This window comes from Ranitomeya imitator, chromosome 7 (genome assembly GCF_032444005.1).
Source record: "Ranitomeya imitator isolate aRanImi1 chromosome 7, aRanImi1.pri, whole genome shotgun sequence".
NCBI lineage: Eukaryota > Metazoa > Chordata > Amphibia > Anura > Dendrobatidae > Ranitomeya > Ranitomeya imitator.
Window position 1 is genome coordinate 23,142,572 of NC_091288.1, and position 16,508 is coordinate 23,159,079.

The following is a 16,508-nucleotide window of genomic DNA, read 5'->3' on the forward strand; positions in this document are numbered from 1 at the left end:
GGTAAAAACAAGTTGAGTTAGACATGGTGGACCAAAGCAGTCAGACCTAAAATTCCAAGTCAAGTCTGATGTTAGGCTTAGAGGGTTTGTGACAAGTTTTGAAGTTATTCTCTATCTGATAATTTCCTGATTGCTGGGGGTCTGGCCACTGGGACTACAACCGATCCCGATAACCCGTAACCCGTCTCCATTCCTTTTATTCTCTTAGGGTCTTCCGCAGACAGCCATGACGGGCCCACTTTTGGGAGAGATATATGGGTCTCATTGGCAGTCAGGTCCTCCAGAGCAAAAAAAAATGCTCTTCGTAGCCACTCTGTGCTTTAATAGATGGACTCGCCCCCTTGTTGGAGGCATCATCCCACCATAGAACATTTTTTATAAAACCGGTACAAAATGAATAACACTTAAGTAAGAAATCCCACCACACCCTGCCGAAAGCTTTCCTGGTCACCTATCAGGCTAGGGTTGCCTGGCTTCAGTAATGACATGGCATGTCGATACGTGACCACTGCAGCCAATCACTAGCTGAGTAGGTGAAATCCCCATACAACTGATTTCACCACTGCAGCCAATCATTTGTAGTGTTGACAGGACATATCTGGGGCCTGAGAAGCAGAGCGGGGATCAGGGAGTCATCATCAAAGAAATGACAGGGGACTGGTAAGGTGAGTATTAGGGGCGCATACACAGTAGATAGCGATGGATCGGGGGCATTCATCCTGCAGCTATCCCTCCCAACTACTACAAAGTGTCAGAGAGCCACTGCCAGACTCCTCTGGCGGCAGCTTATCTCACTGAGAACAAAAGGATCAGTCATCTGAAATAGGACATACCGGATCCTTATCGGGAGGCCCGTCTAATGTGTAAGCATAGGGTTGGACAATTCCTTTAATTCAGCATTACCTAAATAGCATTTGATAACCATTTTTTAAAACCAGATCACCCCTTTAAATAAAAGTTAAAGTTGCAGTAGGGTACATCAATAATAAATATGGTGGAAAGCTCCCTTCAGAGATTTGCAGGGCTCCCGCCGCTATTATATATCTGTTTATATACAACACCTCCTTTAATTTATCATAGGATCACGTTGCCTGGACTGGCACAAATATTGAATCTGTGAACCATTTTTGGAGGGAAAGAAATAGTAAAAAAAAAAAAAAAAAAGAAAAGAAAATGGAAAGATACTGATGTCATTTTCACATAAGAGAAACCACATTAAAGCTCCGATGCTGGCTCTGGTTTGTGTTACACTGAATGAGGAGGGGAGACTCCGCGCTCTGTGGCACATTGTTTCAAATCCGGCCGTTCCAAAAAACCGAGCAACACAATGTGGACGGGGAGCGCGCTCGCACTTTACTGTAGAGGGGGCGATCTGGGGACAGAACAGAACTATTTACACCCTTTTTATGGGTCTGCGCATGGTAAACAAAAAATCCACGACGCAAAACTTCGCCCGACACCTAATGCACCCTTCTGATTTATGATGGGGTCAGTTGAGTTTTTTGCAATGATCGGCGATGGACACGCCATAAAGATGGCAGCGCATATGTTGTATGTTGGTTTTGGGTTTAGGACGTTATCTATAAAGAAGCACTCCTCCTCCTTCTCCTCCCATCAAAGTTTTCATCCTCTTAATATATTGTGATCATCATATTATATAGCACTGTGTACTTACAATTGCTCATTTTGCCTTTCTACTCAGATAATTCTTCTCTTTTCCATTGGGTCAAAGACATTACGTGATTAAAACTGACTAGCCGAATCCTTCTAAGCTCCATGTAGAAACAGGAGGTCCATTGTCCCTGTATGAGTCATGATTCCCCGCAAAAGTAGAGGGAGAAGCTCAGTCAGGAATTGAAGAGGAGGATGACTCATGCAGAGAAAAGAGACTTCCTGTTTCTAAAGGAAAAGAGAAGAATTATCTGGGTAGAAAATCAAAATGAGCAATTGTAAGTGCACAGTGCTATATAATATGATGACTGCAGGATTACACCTTTAATGGTAGGAGTGCTTTTTTGACTATGCTGTCTGAAATATTAAATTATATAGGGCCAACACATTCCTCGGCGCTGTACAGAGATCGTTGACTAGTCTCAATTCCATTAAAGACTAACAATCTAATTTCACAGGACGATCAGTAAGAAGGACGATCAATACTCGTATTTTGGAAAATAAGAGGAAACTCAATATTTTTTTTTTGGGGGGGGGAGGGATGGGAAACGCACCAAAAATTGTAAAAACAAAGCTGGCCATGCAAGCTGGATACCTATTGGTTTGACAGCTATTGCTCCGGATTCCCCTCCGTCCACCTTCATAGACATGGCTGACCGGGCATGTATTCTTTACAGAGAGTAAGCAAATGCCAGAGACCATTCCCCTGGGAAAATAAGGATTGGGCATGTTGAAATTCAACATGTCCAATGATCCTTCTATCCCCCCAACATCAGCCATCAAAAATGAGTGAAGGTGTTACAATATATACGGCCAGGTTGCTAAAATCTGCGGCTTCGGTAGCCGTTGATCTACTGTGTCTGGTCCACCTAAGCAGATCGGATTTGGACCCCAGTGTCGTAAGACAATAGTATCCACCCCGTACCCACTATATCCACTGATTATTATTAAGTTATATGGGCTCCCATGTTAACACGGAGACCCATCAGCCTTCATTAGAGCTGTATACAAAAAATGGTGGGACATTTATTATTTATATTAATCGCACTCATTTTTCCATTTACCGTAGATGTATTTCGACAAATTTGATTGCAAAAAGTTGATGTTCTATTAAAGAGCACCTGCTAATCTTGCAGGATCTACCCTCGGGACTCTACCCTGCAGTTTTTTTTTTTCTTTTGGCAAGAAATATTTTTTTTTTTTAATGCCATCATGATATTCTACCGGAACGTTAGAAAAATTTAATTATTGAGCCGATAATATGTCACGGCCCAATCATAACACAGATAAGAAACCAAATCTACTAGCCTCAGTCAATCAGAAAGCTGCGGCCTCTCCATGACGAGAGCACTTAAAGGCCCGACGCTCACGCAGGGCGAAGGAACAGATTCCTGCTGAGATCGAGCGCCATAAATCTGTCAGTACGCCATTATCTAATAGGAGAGGCTGCATTAAAGGTTTACCTCTTCTTCTGGACTGAATTATCCTCAGTTATGACGGAGAGTTCTCTTTCTACGCCATGTTTGCTATGAAATCTTCTTATGTTCCAACATCGAAAAAGAAAACACATTAAGCACACATGGTCCGAGAAAAGATTTACTACTTGTGCTAATGTACACAGCATGGCACAGTTTTCTCTAAAGTGTATTGAAATGAACATATATTAAAGTGGCATATTTGTCTATGTAATTTGACAGCAGCATGATGTAGGGACAGAGACCCTGATTCCAGCGATGTATCACTTAGTTTACTGGGTGCAGCAGTTGTGATAGAATCGCTGTGTTTTCCGCTGCAGATCTAGCAGTGCTCAGAATGCTGAGCTTTGTATAACCCCGCCCCCCTCCACTGATTGGCTCCAGTGATAATCTCCCGCTGATAAAATACTGAAACAGCAAAACACAGTTCAGTAAGAGACACATCGCTGGAATCAGGGTCTCTGCCCAACATCACGCTGCTCTCGGACTATAAAGCAACAACTTGTAGAAGGGAACCAGTCCCTGGGTAAAACATGACCAAATTTTGCTTATGTTTTATTCTGTTCCATACTGTTCCAGAGATATGGGCCTTTTTTGCTTAATACTAATTTTTATGGTTTTCACAGGGTAATTATACAAAGCAGTCTAAGGTCACGCCCCCAAGGAATCATGTAAGCCACACCCCCTTCTAAAACACTATAATAATGATCATATTGGGTGCACTAAGTATAAAAGCCCAAATCTCAGGAAACTGTATGACGGGTAAAAAAATGGAACACAGAGGAGCAGCGGGAATAAAGTAAGAGCAAAAAATGGACACTTCTGACTTACTGGCATGTCGTCTTTATGTATATCCCCTTCGCCTCCATCACTGTATCCGGTCAGGGGCTGAAGTACACAAAACTACTGTATATCACACACTGACTTATTTATATACAACTTATGATTCAAAGGGTTTTCCTTGTAGGTTTCATGCTGGCATTTTTTTGCTTTTTTGTATAGGCTGGGACAAAGCCAGCAGAGCCATCTCATTGTAATGAGAAGGCAGGGGGATTTAACGACAGGTGATAGCTCCATTGTGGGATTGTTACTTTGTATTCTATACATGCAGATAAGGGTGTGAATGTAGCTCCTCCACCAGTCGCTGGTCTCCATGAGAGCAGCACAACTCTATCCCATTCTGAATTAACCCATTAATATGTTTTTGAGTGACAGGGGAAAGATCACACAGAAGCAGAAAAAAAGTTTTTACAGATGAAAAGTGTGAAAATAACCCCCTTGAGTCAGTGCGACTGCGGAATAATTGCCCATGCCGAAGACGTAAGGTGGACGGGACCCATGTGTGAAGCACCAAGAACAGGAGTATGGATCCAGTCTTCGGTCATTAGTCAAGACTCAAGACCATTTCCAAAACTTTGTCTATAAGAGGGAATTTTCTCCTGATTACGCATGATGTGATCTGATCTCACTCTTGAGACTAAGGTGGTGACTGCCACCATGTCGGATTTTGTGATAGTTGCTTGTCACAGTGCCCGTGAGGGTCAATGCAATCCCATTCACTTGTATGGTGTTGTGATGTAGCGGTGACTCTTGGCCTTCAGATACAACTTCCACGTGGACCCAAATTATAAACCAGAACGATTCTACAACTGTATGTATCGAAGTATATGCAAATCAGTAGCATGTGCCCATGTATTACACTGAACAATCTGCATACCAATACACAATGTGCAGTACTTAACCCATAAGACGATTTGGCTTACTACAAGGGTAGGACCTACCCAGGCTAGATCTGCCACGAACCATTACTGTCCTTACCGACATTTTCCCCATTCCTGAAACCATGCATAACGAGACAGTATTTCTATTTAGTGGCATCTCTTGCAGTCACCATATTGGTTGTCAGCCAACATTCCCAGTACTACCAGAGTCTAAGATTTCTACCTTCTCGGACACAGATTCATTTATCAACTCTGTACCTAAAAAAAAACTTGTCCAAGGCAGAAGAGTAGCTTGTTGTTCGACGCCCAACACGAAGGACAAAAGTGGCTTCAGGTCCCCTTGTTCAAGCAGAAACAGGTAAGAGTATTGACCTTTGTAGAAGACGCCAAGACTTTCTTTTAATTAAATTTTTCGGGGGGTGAGGGGAGGGGGTTATCCTTTTAAATATACATAAAACAACTACTTTTCTTCTGAACTTAAAAAAAAAAAAAACATTCTACCAACTAAAAATAAAAACAAAATTGCCAACTAAAGCATGGCTAAGACATTTTTGAATCTGTCAAAAGGTATTTGTTACTCCTGCAAAAACTCTTACTGTTGCCCCAATTCATTCTCACCTGGAACTACTGCAACTCGCAACTGATCGGTCTCCATTTTACTAAACCCTTCCCTGTCCAATCTACCATGAATGCAGCAGACAGAATCATAGTTACAGTGGGGCAAAAAAGTATTTAGTCAGTCAGCAATAGTGCAAGTTCCACCACTTAAAAAGATGAGAGGCGTCTGTAATTTACATCATAGGTAGACCTCAACTATGGGAGACAAACTGAGAAAAAAAAAATCCAGAAAATCACATTGTCTGTTTTTTTAACAATTTATTTGCATATTATGGTGGAAAATAAGTATTTGGTCAGAAACAAACAATCAACATTTCTGGCTCTCACAGACCTGTAACTTCTTCTTTAAGAGTCTCCTCTTTCCTCCACTCATTACCTGTAGTAATGGCACCTGTTTAAACTTGTTATCAGTATAAAAAGACACCTGTGCACACCCTCAAACAGTCTGACTCCAAACTCCACTATGGTGAAGACCAAAGAGCTGTCAAAGGACACCAGAAACAAAATTGTAGCCCTGCACCAGGCTGGGAAGACTGAATCTGCAATAGCCAACCAGCTTGGAGTGAAGAAATCAACAGTGGGAGCAATAATTAGAAAATGGAAGACATACAAGACCACTGATAATCTCCCTCGATCTGGGGCTCCACGCAAAATCCCACCCCGTGGGGTCAGAATGATCACAAGAACGGTGAGCAAAAATCCTAGAACCACGCGGGGGACCTAGTGAATGAACTGCAGAGAGCTGGGACCAATGTAACAAGGCCTACCATAAGTAACACACTACGCCACCATGGACTCAGATCCTGCAGTGCCAGACGTGTCCCACTGCTTAAGCCAGTACATGTCCGGGCCCGTCTGAAGTTTACTAGAGAGCATTTGGATGATCCAGAGGAGTTTTGGGAGAATGTCCTATGGTCTGATGAAACCAAACTGGAACTGTTTGGTAGAAACACAACTTGTCATGTTTGGAGGAAAAAGAATACTGAGTTGCATCCATCAAACACCATACCTACTGTAAAGCATGGTGGTGGAAACATCATGCTTTGGGGCTGTTTCTCTGCAAAGGGGCCAGGACGACTGATCCGGGTACATGAAAGAATGAATGGGGCCATGTATCGTGAGATTTTGAGTGCAAACCTCCTTCCATCAGCAAGGGCATTGAAGATGAAACGTGGCTGGGTCTTTCAACATGACAATGATGCAAAGCACACCGCCAGGGCAACGAAGGAGTGGCTTCGTAAGAAGCATTTCAAGGTCCTGGAGTGGCCTAGCCAGTCTCCAGATCTCAACCCTATAGAAAACCTTTGGAGGGAGTTGAAAGTCCGTGTTGCCAAGCGAAAAGCCAAAAACATCACTGCTCTAGAGGAGATCTGCATGGAGGAAGGGGCCAACATACCAACAACAGTGTGTGGCAACCTTGTGAAGACTTACAGAAAACGTTTGACCTCTGTCATTGCCAACAAAGGATATATTACAAAGTATTGAGATGACATTTTGTTTCTGACCAAATACTTATTTTCCACCATAATATGCAAATAAATTGGTAAAAAAACAGACAATGTGATTTTCTGGATTTTTTTTTCTCAGTTTGTCTCCCATAGTTGAGGTCTACCTATGATGTAAATTACAGACGCCTCTCATCTTTTTAAGTGGTGGAACTTGCACTATTGCTGACTGACTAAATACTTTTTTGCCCCACTGTATGTCCAGCTGCTACACCGATGCCTCCACCTTGTGCCAGTCACTGCACTGGTTACCCATCCTCTACAGAATACAATACAAACTTACCTCTCTCTCCCACAAAGTTCTCTACAGTTCTGCACCACCCTACATTGCCTCTTTCATCTCTATCACCCTACCCGTCCGCTCCATTCCGCTAATGGCGCAAGACCAGCATCCTCTATAATCCAAACGTGTCCATCCTGTCTGCAGGACATCGCTTGTGCTGCACCAGTTTTCTGGAATGCACTACCATAGACAATACAGTTAATTCCTAGTATCCTTAGAAACACACTTCTTTAGACTGGACTATCGACTCACCTAACTAATCTAACTATCCTCTGATGTCTTCCACGCACTCAGTAGCATTTTATATCAGATACTGAACTTGTGACCGGTTCATGCAGCGTTTTTTGAATACCTCTATTAAATAGAATACTGATGGCAGGACCGTACATGACAAGCACTTTATTTTTATCTTTTGTGCTCCCTCTATTTCCTCATACTTAGTAAGCTTATGAACAGGACCCCGACTCCTCTTGGTATGCGTTGAACTATGTGTTACTCTGTAATGTCTCATCTTGTTTGTACAAGTCCCCTTTAAATTGAAAAGTGCTGCGGAATATGTTGGCACTATAGGAATAAAAATAATTATTACCCTAAGAGCAGAATAATGTAGGGACAGAGATTCTGATTCCAGCGATGTGTCACTTTTTATGCTCGTTACTGCAGTTTTGAATAAAAAAGCTTATTCTGTTGCAGATCTAGCAGTTCCCTGAATATTGAGCTCTGTATAACCCCGCCCACAGCACTGATTGGCTACTTTCTGCGTACACTACTCCTAGGCAGAAAGCTGCCAATCAGAGCTAGGGGTGTGGTTGGACTACCTGGTAGTTAGCCAACTAGTCCTCTAGTGATAATCTCCTGCTGAGTAAACTGTGATTTTTAAAAAAATCTAAACTAAACAGCCCAGTAAGTGATACATCGCTGGAATCAGAGTGTCTGCCCCTACGTCAGGCTTCATTCAGATTTCCCCAGAAAAACCTGGTGAAAGACTCCCTTTAATTGTGAAAAAAAGGAGAAAAAAAATGTTGGCTAGCCCAGCTGTCCATGTTGAGAGACTTGACAAATGGGGAGATCATTTATCCAGAATGATGGTGCTGTTAATCATTTGTCTCAATGGTCGAAAGACAAGCGCTTCGTATTACCTCCCATCCTACGTGCACATTAGCAATGACAGATTTCCATTAAAAACAGTGATATTACCAAGTTCCTCTCCCTGCAAAGCATAAAATATGTTCAAAGGAGCCGAGATCACAGATAACTCGGTGGAACGGGATAATGGTGAGCATTTAAGGGCATTAGCTGAAAACCGATACTGTACCCTTAATTCACCTCGTCATTATTTGGTTGCATCTTTTTTGTATTAAATTAATGCAAGGATACTAAAAGAATGCAATTTCCTGTTTTTATGGAAATCCTTCTAATCAGGATCGTTCCCCTCCCCCTTCCCGTCCATACGTGTGGAGACGCTGCTTAACAAAAGTACTTTGCAGAATGCGAGAGGAAAGGCTACGATAACACTTTAATAGTTAAGTGACTTTATGAGAAAAATGTTTCCAAATGTTTTCTAAACCTTCCAAACCGCACCAAAGAACATTATCGTAATATTATATTTCCCCCATGCCTCCATTATTTAAGCTCGCTATCCTTAAAATGATACTTGGATGCAAATGGAACTTATAAATTCTTTAAAACAAAACTCTCGAAGTTTGGAGGAAAAAAAAAAATAAAAAGTCAATGTCCCAGTCGTACCATTGTGAATATTTATCTAAAGCTTCCTCGCAGCTGGACTGCTGGTTATCGCAGTGATAGTTCTGTGTGGGAAAATGTGGACGGCAGACGTTTCCGACCGGGGAGAGGGGCAGGCTCATTATGGGAAAATAGGTGCAGTGTGAGACGGGCCGGTGGTCCTTAAAATGCCCCTGAAATTAGAGGAACGGTTGTCGCATTTGTTGGCATCTACAGGCGTACGTTCCGGTGACTTGTGTGAACATTTGCTGCAAAATCAAATGCAAACTATCGCTCGGGGAAAACAGGCGGCAGGTGAGCCGGTTCTGTGAGTTTTAGAATATCAGAAGGCATCTAAAATATAAAAACTGATAGAAAGGTTTTCTTACTTTATATATAAACTTTTAAAGGGTAATGAGTCACTTTGAAGAAAAATGTTTCTACTTAAAGAGGTTTTACACTACTTTTAACGTTGGTAATGTCGGCTAGTGAGCACTCCCGGCCGACAACCGTTTCTGCCGACAACGGTGGGGGTGCTGGGTGTCGGACCCCGAACGATCAGACATTGATGACCTAACCTAAGGATAGGCCATCAATGTAAAAGGAGTGGACAATAGAGCTGGGCGGACACCTGGATGTTCAGGTCGGGTGGGTTCGGCCGAACAGCTACAAAAACTTCGGGTACCAGAACATTCCACGAAGCCCGCGTTCTCCTGCAATAAAACTAAAACGAAAAAAACAATAATATCCCTCACTTCTTCGTCGTTCTATCCCACGCCGTAATCCATGTCTGGGGAAAAACAGTTTTCAACCTGGACGGTGCCAAGATGCGACCGTCCAGGCTGAGAACCACTGGTGACAACTACTGTGAGCGCAGCGTCAGTGACATCATCGAGGTTACGTCCGATCACTGAGGCTGTGTTCCAATTTCACCGCCAATCAGAAGCGGTGTTTGCCGCGCTGTCATGCACATGACAGTGTGGCAAACACCCAGTGTTCGGGCAGCCGAACCCGAACAGCAACACAGACTTCCAGGTGAAGTCCGTGTTCGGTGTCCATGCCCGAACAGTAGGTGTTTGATATGGATGCCGAACTTTACTGTTCGGGTTTGTCCATCTCTAGTGGACAACTTCTTTAACTGCATGCATTTTGGACTGGAAATAATTTTGACAATTGAGTTTGATTAAAATTTTTCACAGTTCAGCTTTTGGAGACTCTTTTTTCTCTGCACATCGCTGGCTACAGAAGAAGTTTATGGAGAATCCATTGGTATATTTTTCTGAGGTTCTCTCAACTGATTTATGACCACTCACCACATTAAAGTTGAGTTGAACTTTGATGTAGTCATAAATTAAATTAACGGAGGTAAGAAAAAAGACATAAATGCAGTTACAAAACATCAGACATTTGGGCACCACATTTTAAAAAAGACATTGAAAAAGTGGAGCAAGTTCTGAGAAGAGCTACCAGGATGGTGAGCAGACTGCAAAGTATGTCCTACGAGGAACGGTTAAAGGATCTTCGAATGTTTAGCTTGCAAAAAAGAAGGCTAAGTGGAGACTTAATAGCTGTCTACAAATATCTGAAGGGCTGTGAGTGTAGGGGTATCAATTATTTTCATTTGTGCATGGAAACACGAGAAGCAATGGAATGAAACTGAAAGGGACAAGATACAGATTAGATATTAGAAAAAAAAATTGACAGTGAGAGTGATTAATGAGTGGAACAGGCTGCCACGAGAGATGGCAAGTTCTCCTTCAATGGAAGTCTTCAGAGGCTGGACAGACATCTGTCCGAGATGGTTTACTGAATGCTGCATTGAGCAGGGGGTTGGACATGATGGCCCTGGAGGTCCCTTCCAACGCTAACATTCTATGACTCTATGAATGAGGGTATATTCCGTATTTGTGGTACATGCTCCATATGGTGGCAAGAGAGATCCTGCTAGAGTCTTTAGGTTCCAGTGGGGTTACAAAGGTAAAGAAGGTTGATATAGGCTTCTTCAGCATTACTGCATGGCCAAGAGGTCTTCTTGGAGACCAAGATGCAGTCATAAGTTCACTCAAAAAGTGAGCGTTTTATTGTAGCGATCTCAGAGATTTGGTGTAAATGAATATCCATGCCATTTACATCAATGGTTGGTCTGAACAATGCAGGAGCGAACAGGTCGTCCAGAGTGAGAAACTCTTTGTAGCTTCTCTCCACTCTGACCATGAGACAAGGATCCTGAGCAGAAGACTCAATTAAAGCAGTTGTCTAATTTGGGTAAAAAAAACATTTTCAAGTTAATAGACAGGGGTTTTCTATTCAGTATCCTAAGCCCTTTGGCAGATTGGAGAACAGTTATAATGTCTTTAACATGGTGGCTCTGCAGAGAAAGTGAATACGTACTGCCTAATTTCCCCACAGACTACAGCTGATTGGGAGCCCCAAAGAGACAAGATCATGTGATTGATTGTGTGAGATTGTCCAAAGCTCCGGAGCCGTTTAACTCACAACTCACTTATAAAAAAAGCTATCCTAAACTACACATCCCCATTAAAGGTTTGTTTCCTATATGGAAATTTGGATTGTATGCAAGATGGTCCTAATGGTTGTACCCCAACGATCAGTAAGTTATTCAATATCTGATCACTGGTGGTCTAACTTCAGGGACAGCCATAGGTTGTTACGCACATGGTTGTGGAACCACTATGCCATGGTACGAGGAGAGCCTGGAAGGGTGAAACTAAGCGACCACCTGGTTCTTTACTATAGCCCCTGATGGTGTTGTTAAGACTTGCACCCAGGTAGACACAAGGTACCACTTCAGGACAGACTCTGGAGCCGCTGCAGCTGACACTCCAAGGAGTGTACAGAAGCAAGTATGGACTTGGAGAGACATGATGGCCAATAACTGGATAGCATAAGGGTGGATACTGCACGACTAGTAGACAGAACAGGAAATGGAAAGCAGGAACAGACGGGACAAGTTACAGGAACGCATGACAGACAGGTGCAGGTCCACAGCAGCGGGTTCAGACTGGATGGATGAGGGAGCAGTAACAGGTGTCAGGATGAGGACTTGGTATAGACAATACAGGATCAGAAGCATGTAAAGACAAGGTAGACAAGTTCAGGATCAGGAAGCAAGGTTACAGGCACCATACAACTTAGATGGATATGAAAACACAAACAGACTAGAGTTGCTAAGGCACCTCCTTATTGGGGAGGGTGCCTTAAATACCTAATGTCTCCCAGCCATTGACTGGCAACATTTTCAGAAGCGGGCACGCAGCCCCTTTAAGAAGCAGAGAGCGTTCGCACCCTAAGCATCCTCCCAGGAGACCTGCGTGTCGTGCGTCGGACCTAGGAGTAAGCAGGCACTGTTGGGACTGGAGCAAAGCAGGAGGGTGAGTAAACACACCGGCGTCCTCTGCTGAGAGGAGGAAGGAGACTTGTGCAGCAGCGTCGGCGCTGTCCTAACATAAATTATGAGAACAGGCCTCTAGAATCCAAAACCGATTTCTGCAAATCCCAATCATGATTGGAGAGTATGCTCGATATACGCACCACTCATTGCCTGTGGAACTTATGGAGAAAATCATGTGACAGCGCTCGTCTATTTACCAACTTATGCTTCGGCTCACTTCTTTGGTTTTGCTGTCATTTCTTGTACTTTGTACAAACAGAAGTGATACCAACTTTTTTAAGCTAGGTATTTCATTTAAACAGGTTCCCATGACATGTCCTGCTCTTCCCTCATCTACATTGAAGTCGTCTGAATGCTAGAGGATAAGACTGTCCCTACCGTGGAAACCTTGAAAAAGAACCTGAAGACCTACCTCTTCAGACAAGCCTGCAATCTGCATTAACCACCAATAGACCAAAACACTGCAAAACCAGCTCTACCCTCACCTACTGTATCCTCACCCATCCCTTGTAGATTGTGAGCCCTCGCGGGCAGGGTCCTCTCTCCTCACTTATCTGATTATAGTCTGCATACTTCTTTGTACCTTTACGTAGACCACTGGCAACGTTTTGTGTTTGGTTTTAATATTTTTGTCATCTTCACTGTTTGAGGAGTCAGATCTTGGAAAGCCATTGAGTGTTTCACTGCCTGTAGCTTCTCCATGCACTTCAATAACTATCCATTATCCATTGGGACAACAGAAATGATATAAGATCACCCGGCTGCTCCTCCTTTCACGGGCAAACTTTGCGGCCGGCAGCACTTTCCTGTTGGGCCGGCTGGTGTGCAGGCAGTGCCGGCGGGCAGACACTCCGCTCCCGAGTGCGGCTCTCTGTGTGTTTCCAGCCATCTTCATGATTCTGCCCGACCCCTTTCCTGGAGTCTCCAGCCTCAACGCTCTCCTCCTCCACCTGACATCACACAGTCCGCTCCCATCACTCACACTCGCCCGCCTACTCCATAACCAAACCCTGACTCACTGCCGTGCACTGTTAAGTGGCCACAGTGTGAACATGCCCCTATATTTTGCATTTATACCAACTTATGCTCCGGCTCATTTCTTTGGTTTTGAACCAATGTTATAGTGTCTACCACCGGAAGGAACCCAATAGGTTTGGGGATACAACGGTGAAATATACTGCTACGAGTAGGAGCGCTTTCTTTGGTCAGAAACCCAATAAATATCGTAGTCCTGGATTTAGAAGCTATAAAAAACTATGCTACCATCTCTGTCCATGTATGAACAGCATCAAGGTGGAAATCATCTTTTTACGCCACTTTTACTCCAAAATCTTTTCCCCAAGATCAGAAATAATTATAAACCAATTGCAAAAAATCTGAGACACCAATTTAATAAGGGGTCCCCACAGATTGCAAGCTAACCGCCCAATGAAACCCTGCACTACCTAGGTTTCAACAGTCCCATGGATTGCTCATGCACTTGGCACCGGTTTCAATCCCGACCCCACAGATTGCACGCAGGCGGCATGAAAAATAGCAGCTTTTTTGTATCACATAATACATACATTCCTTGTTCAGAATCCATAATCCATACACAGTGTTAAATACATATCTAGAGAATGTAATTATATGTTTCACTGAAGTCCCCATCAAAGAGCTTTGCGGTGGTGTTTCTCCTGAATCGATACTGTAATGTTCTGTGCTAGCATAATCTTACCAAGCGTAAGTCTTGCCAGCAGCCGATGCTTGGCAGTTTATTGGCAGTTACTTCTGGCACTGATCGAGAGCAGTTAAACTCCGCTTAGAACTTACAGGTAAGTAATGTTATTAATGTCTGTGAAATGTTCCGCTTGGCACATCTGGTTTCGATAACTGACGTTCTATATGAAGATATATTTGCACCCGTGTTAGAAAAGTGCACAAAACCTATCTGTCCATTCATAACCCGAGGAGCAAAGTGCAAAAAATTTAACCTACGCGAACAACGCCATCTTTGATGAAAACCCTTCGCACTGTGAGTATTCATCGCCACAGTCTAGCAAGACGCGAGTGGCGATATACAGGATTTATAAGGTGCGTCTGGACACAGGTGTAAAAGCTGGAACGCACCGATGGTTCTGGGACATCTGCCTTCAGGATGAGTGAAAGTAGGATTTGTGGCACATAGACCTCCTGACAGATACACAGATCCTCAAAATGTATTAGGCAGGGCATGTGTCTGACTATGTGAGGTCTGGCATCTCCAAAAACCGCCCCAAAACTTCTGCAACGGTTTTCGGAGATGCCCCCACATGGGATACTGGCAAGGAAATGATGTTGTACTAATTAGTTCCCATTTGAAAACAGTCTAAAAAAAATAAACCTGGTCAAATGGAGACTTGAGATATGGGTGAAGAAGGGTCATCCGGAGGAATTGAAATTCTGTAACATCTTCCTAAATAAGGATTAAGGAACATTTTGCCCTTAACTACTTCACTAAATCTAGGCGATAATCATATTGTCCACTTTATGTATGGTGATGCCTAATTAAAAAATAAGCTGGACTCCAAGTCTCCTCTCATGCTGCACCTATACTCCAAACTTGTCGTTCTTTAACCTCAGGCATTTACGTTCAATAGTATTAATAAAAAAAAGTCTTAAAAAAAGCATATTTTACCCTTGAGCTACAGAAAATGGTCTAACAAAAAGAGTTTCATACTTTATTGCACCTTTTTTCACTAACTATACCTTTTATTCCGGCTCTTTAGTCCAGAAACTTTGTTCCTTAGTTCACGAAGTAGCTGGGCTTTCACCTACAGATTCCAATCTAAGTCTATGCACTATACATGACTGTTCCTAAATATCTTGTACCCTTAGCTTTATTTCTACTCATACTCTCTAAAGCATAAGTAATCCTCCATTCCAGTAGTGAGACCTACCCCGATCAAAAAATAATGGAATTACGGACCCACACATCAATGTGACATCAAATTCATTAGACCAGATCACCATCTTCCATTGCATTCATTTTTGAAGCAATTTGCTCTACTACTCTATCTCCTCTGTGGAATCAGATCAGATGGGGTAGCCTTTGGTAGGTACTAACCCCTTCATTCAGGGAGAATTCAACAAGACCTGAAGTTTTTATTAATGCTCTGACCCAGTCATCTAGCCATTACAATTTGGTCCCATTTATCATGCTTCCGACAAACCAATTTCAAGAGATTGTTCATTTGCAGGGTTGTCTCATAATCAAATTTACCACTTGAACAATGCATGAGCCCCCAACCGATCCAGAGCTGCAAATCCTACAGTGTGAAAGGAGTGGTACTGAGCATGTGTGACCACCACTCCTATAGACCGTGAATGAAGCTTATGCTCACTACCACTCATTTCATGCAGGGAACCTCATTCTTGAGATCGGTGATAGTCTTAGCAGCTGCCTCTGCCAGCTGTCTGCAGCAGCGACCCTATCTCATGGGACCCCGCTTTACTGCCGCCACCAAGGTAAGATATTGTAAAACCGTACGGACCACCATTTCATTAAAAAAATATATATTTTCCTCCCCAAAATTTTGGGTGCGTCTTATACTCCACAAAATAGGATATATAGCAAAGTTAGCTGGGACATGTTTAAATCAAAGCACTGCAGATCTTAATTAGGTGCACCCAGCTAGCTTTGACTAAGAACCAGGAATGGGCTCACCTTGTAACATTAAGCTAAATGTTGAGTATGTTGAAGCTGGTGATTGACCAGCCAAAATGTGAGCTTTAGCTGGGAGAGGGTCAGGCCGACCAGACTGCATGGGTCAGTTAGGAAAGCAGAGCAGTCTGTGTGTTGGAAGCTGCAGCCCGTTCAGTGTGAACTGTGCATGGAGCTGAACATGTCTGCTTGGTGCTGGAAGTTGCTGGAACTCAGGTTAAAGGGAACCGGTCACCACCAAAATCGAAGGTGAGCTAAGCCCACCGGCATCAGGGGCTTATCTACAGCATTCTGGAATGCTGTAGATAAGCCCCCAATGTATCCAGAAAGATGAGGTTAGATTATACTCACCCAGGGGCGTTCCCGCTGCGGTCCGGTCTGATGGGTGTCGCGGTCCGGTCCAGCGCCTCCCATCTTCT

The 16,508-nt window shown here is 43.2% G+C and overlaps 1 protein-coding gene across 2 annotated transcripts in view; it reads right to left on the minus strand.

Annotated features, from left to right (window-relative positions):
• GTDC1 (glycosyltransferase like domain containing 1) overlaps positions 1-16,508 on the minus strand; it is a 223,800-nt gene that overhangs the window by 94,302 nt on the left and 112,990 nt on the right. The gene's annotated exons all lie outside the window — the stretch shown is intronic.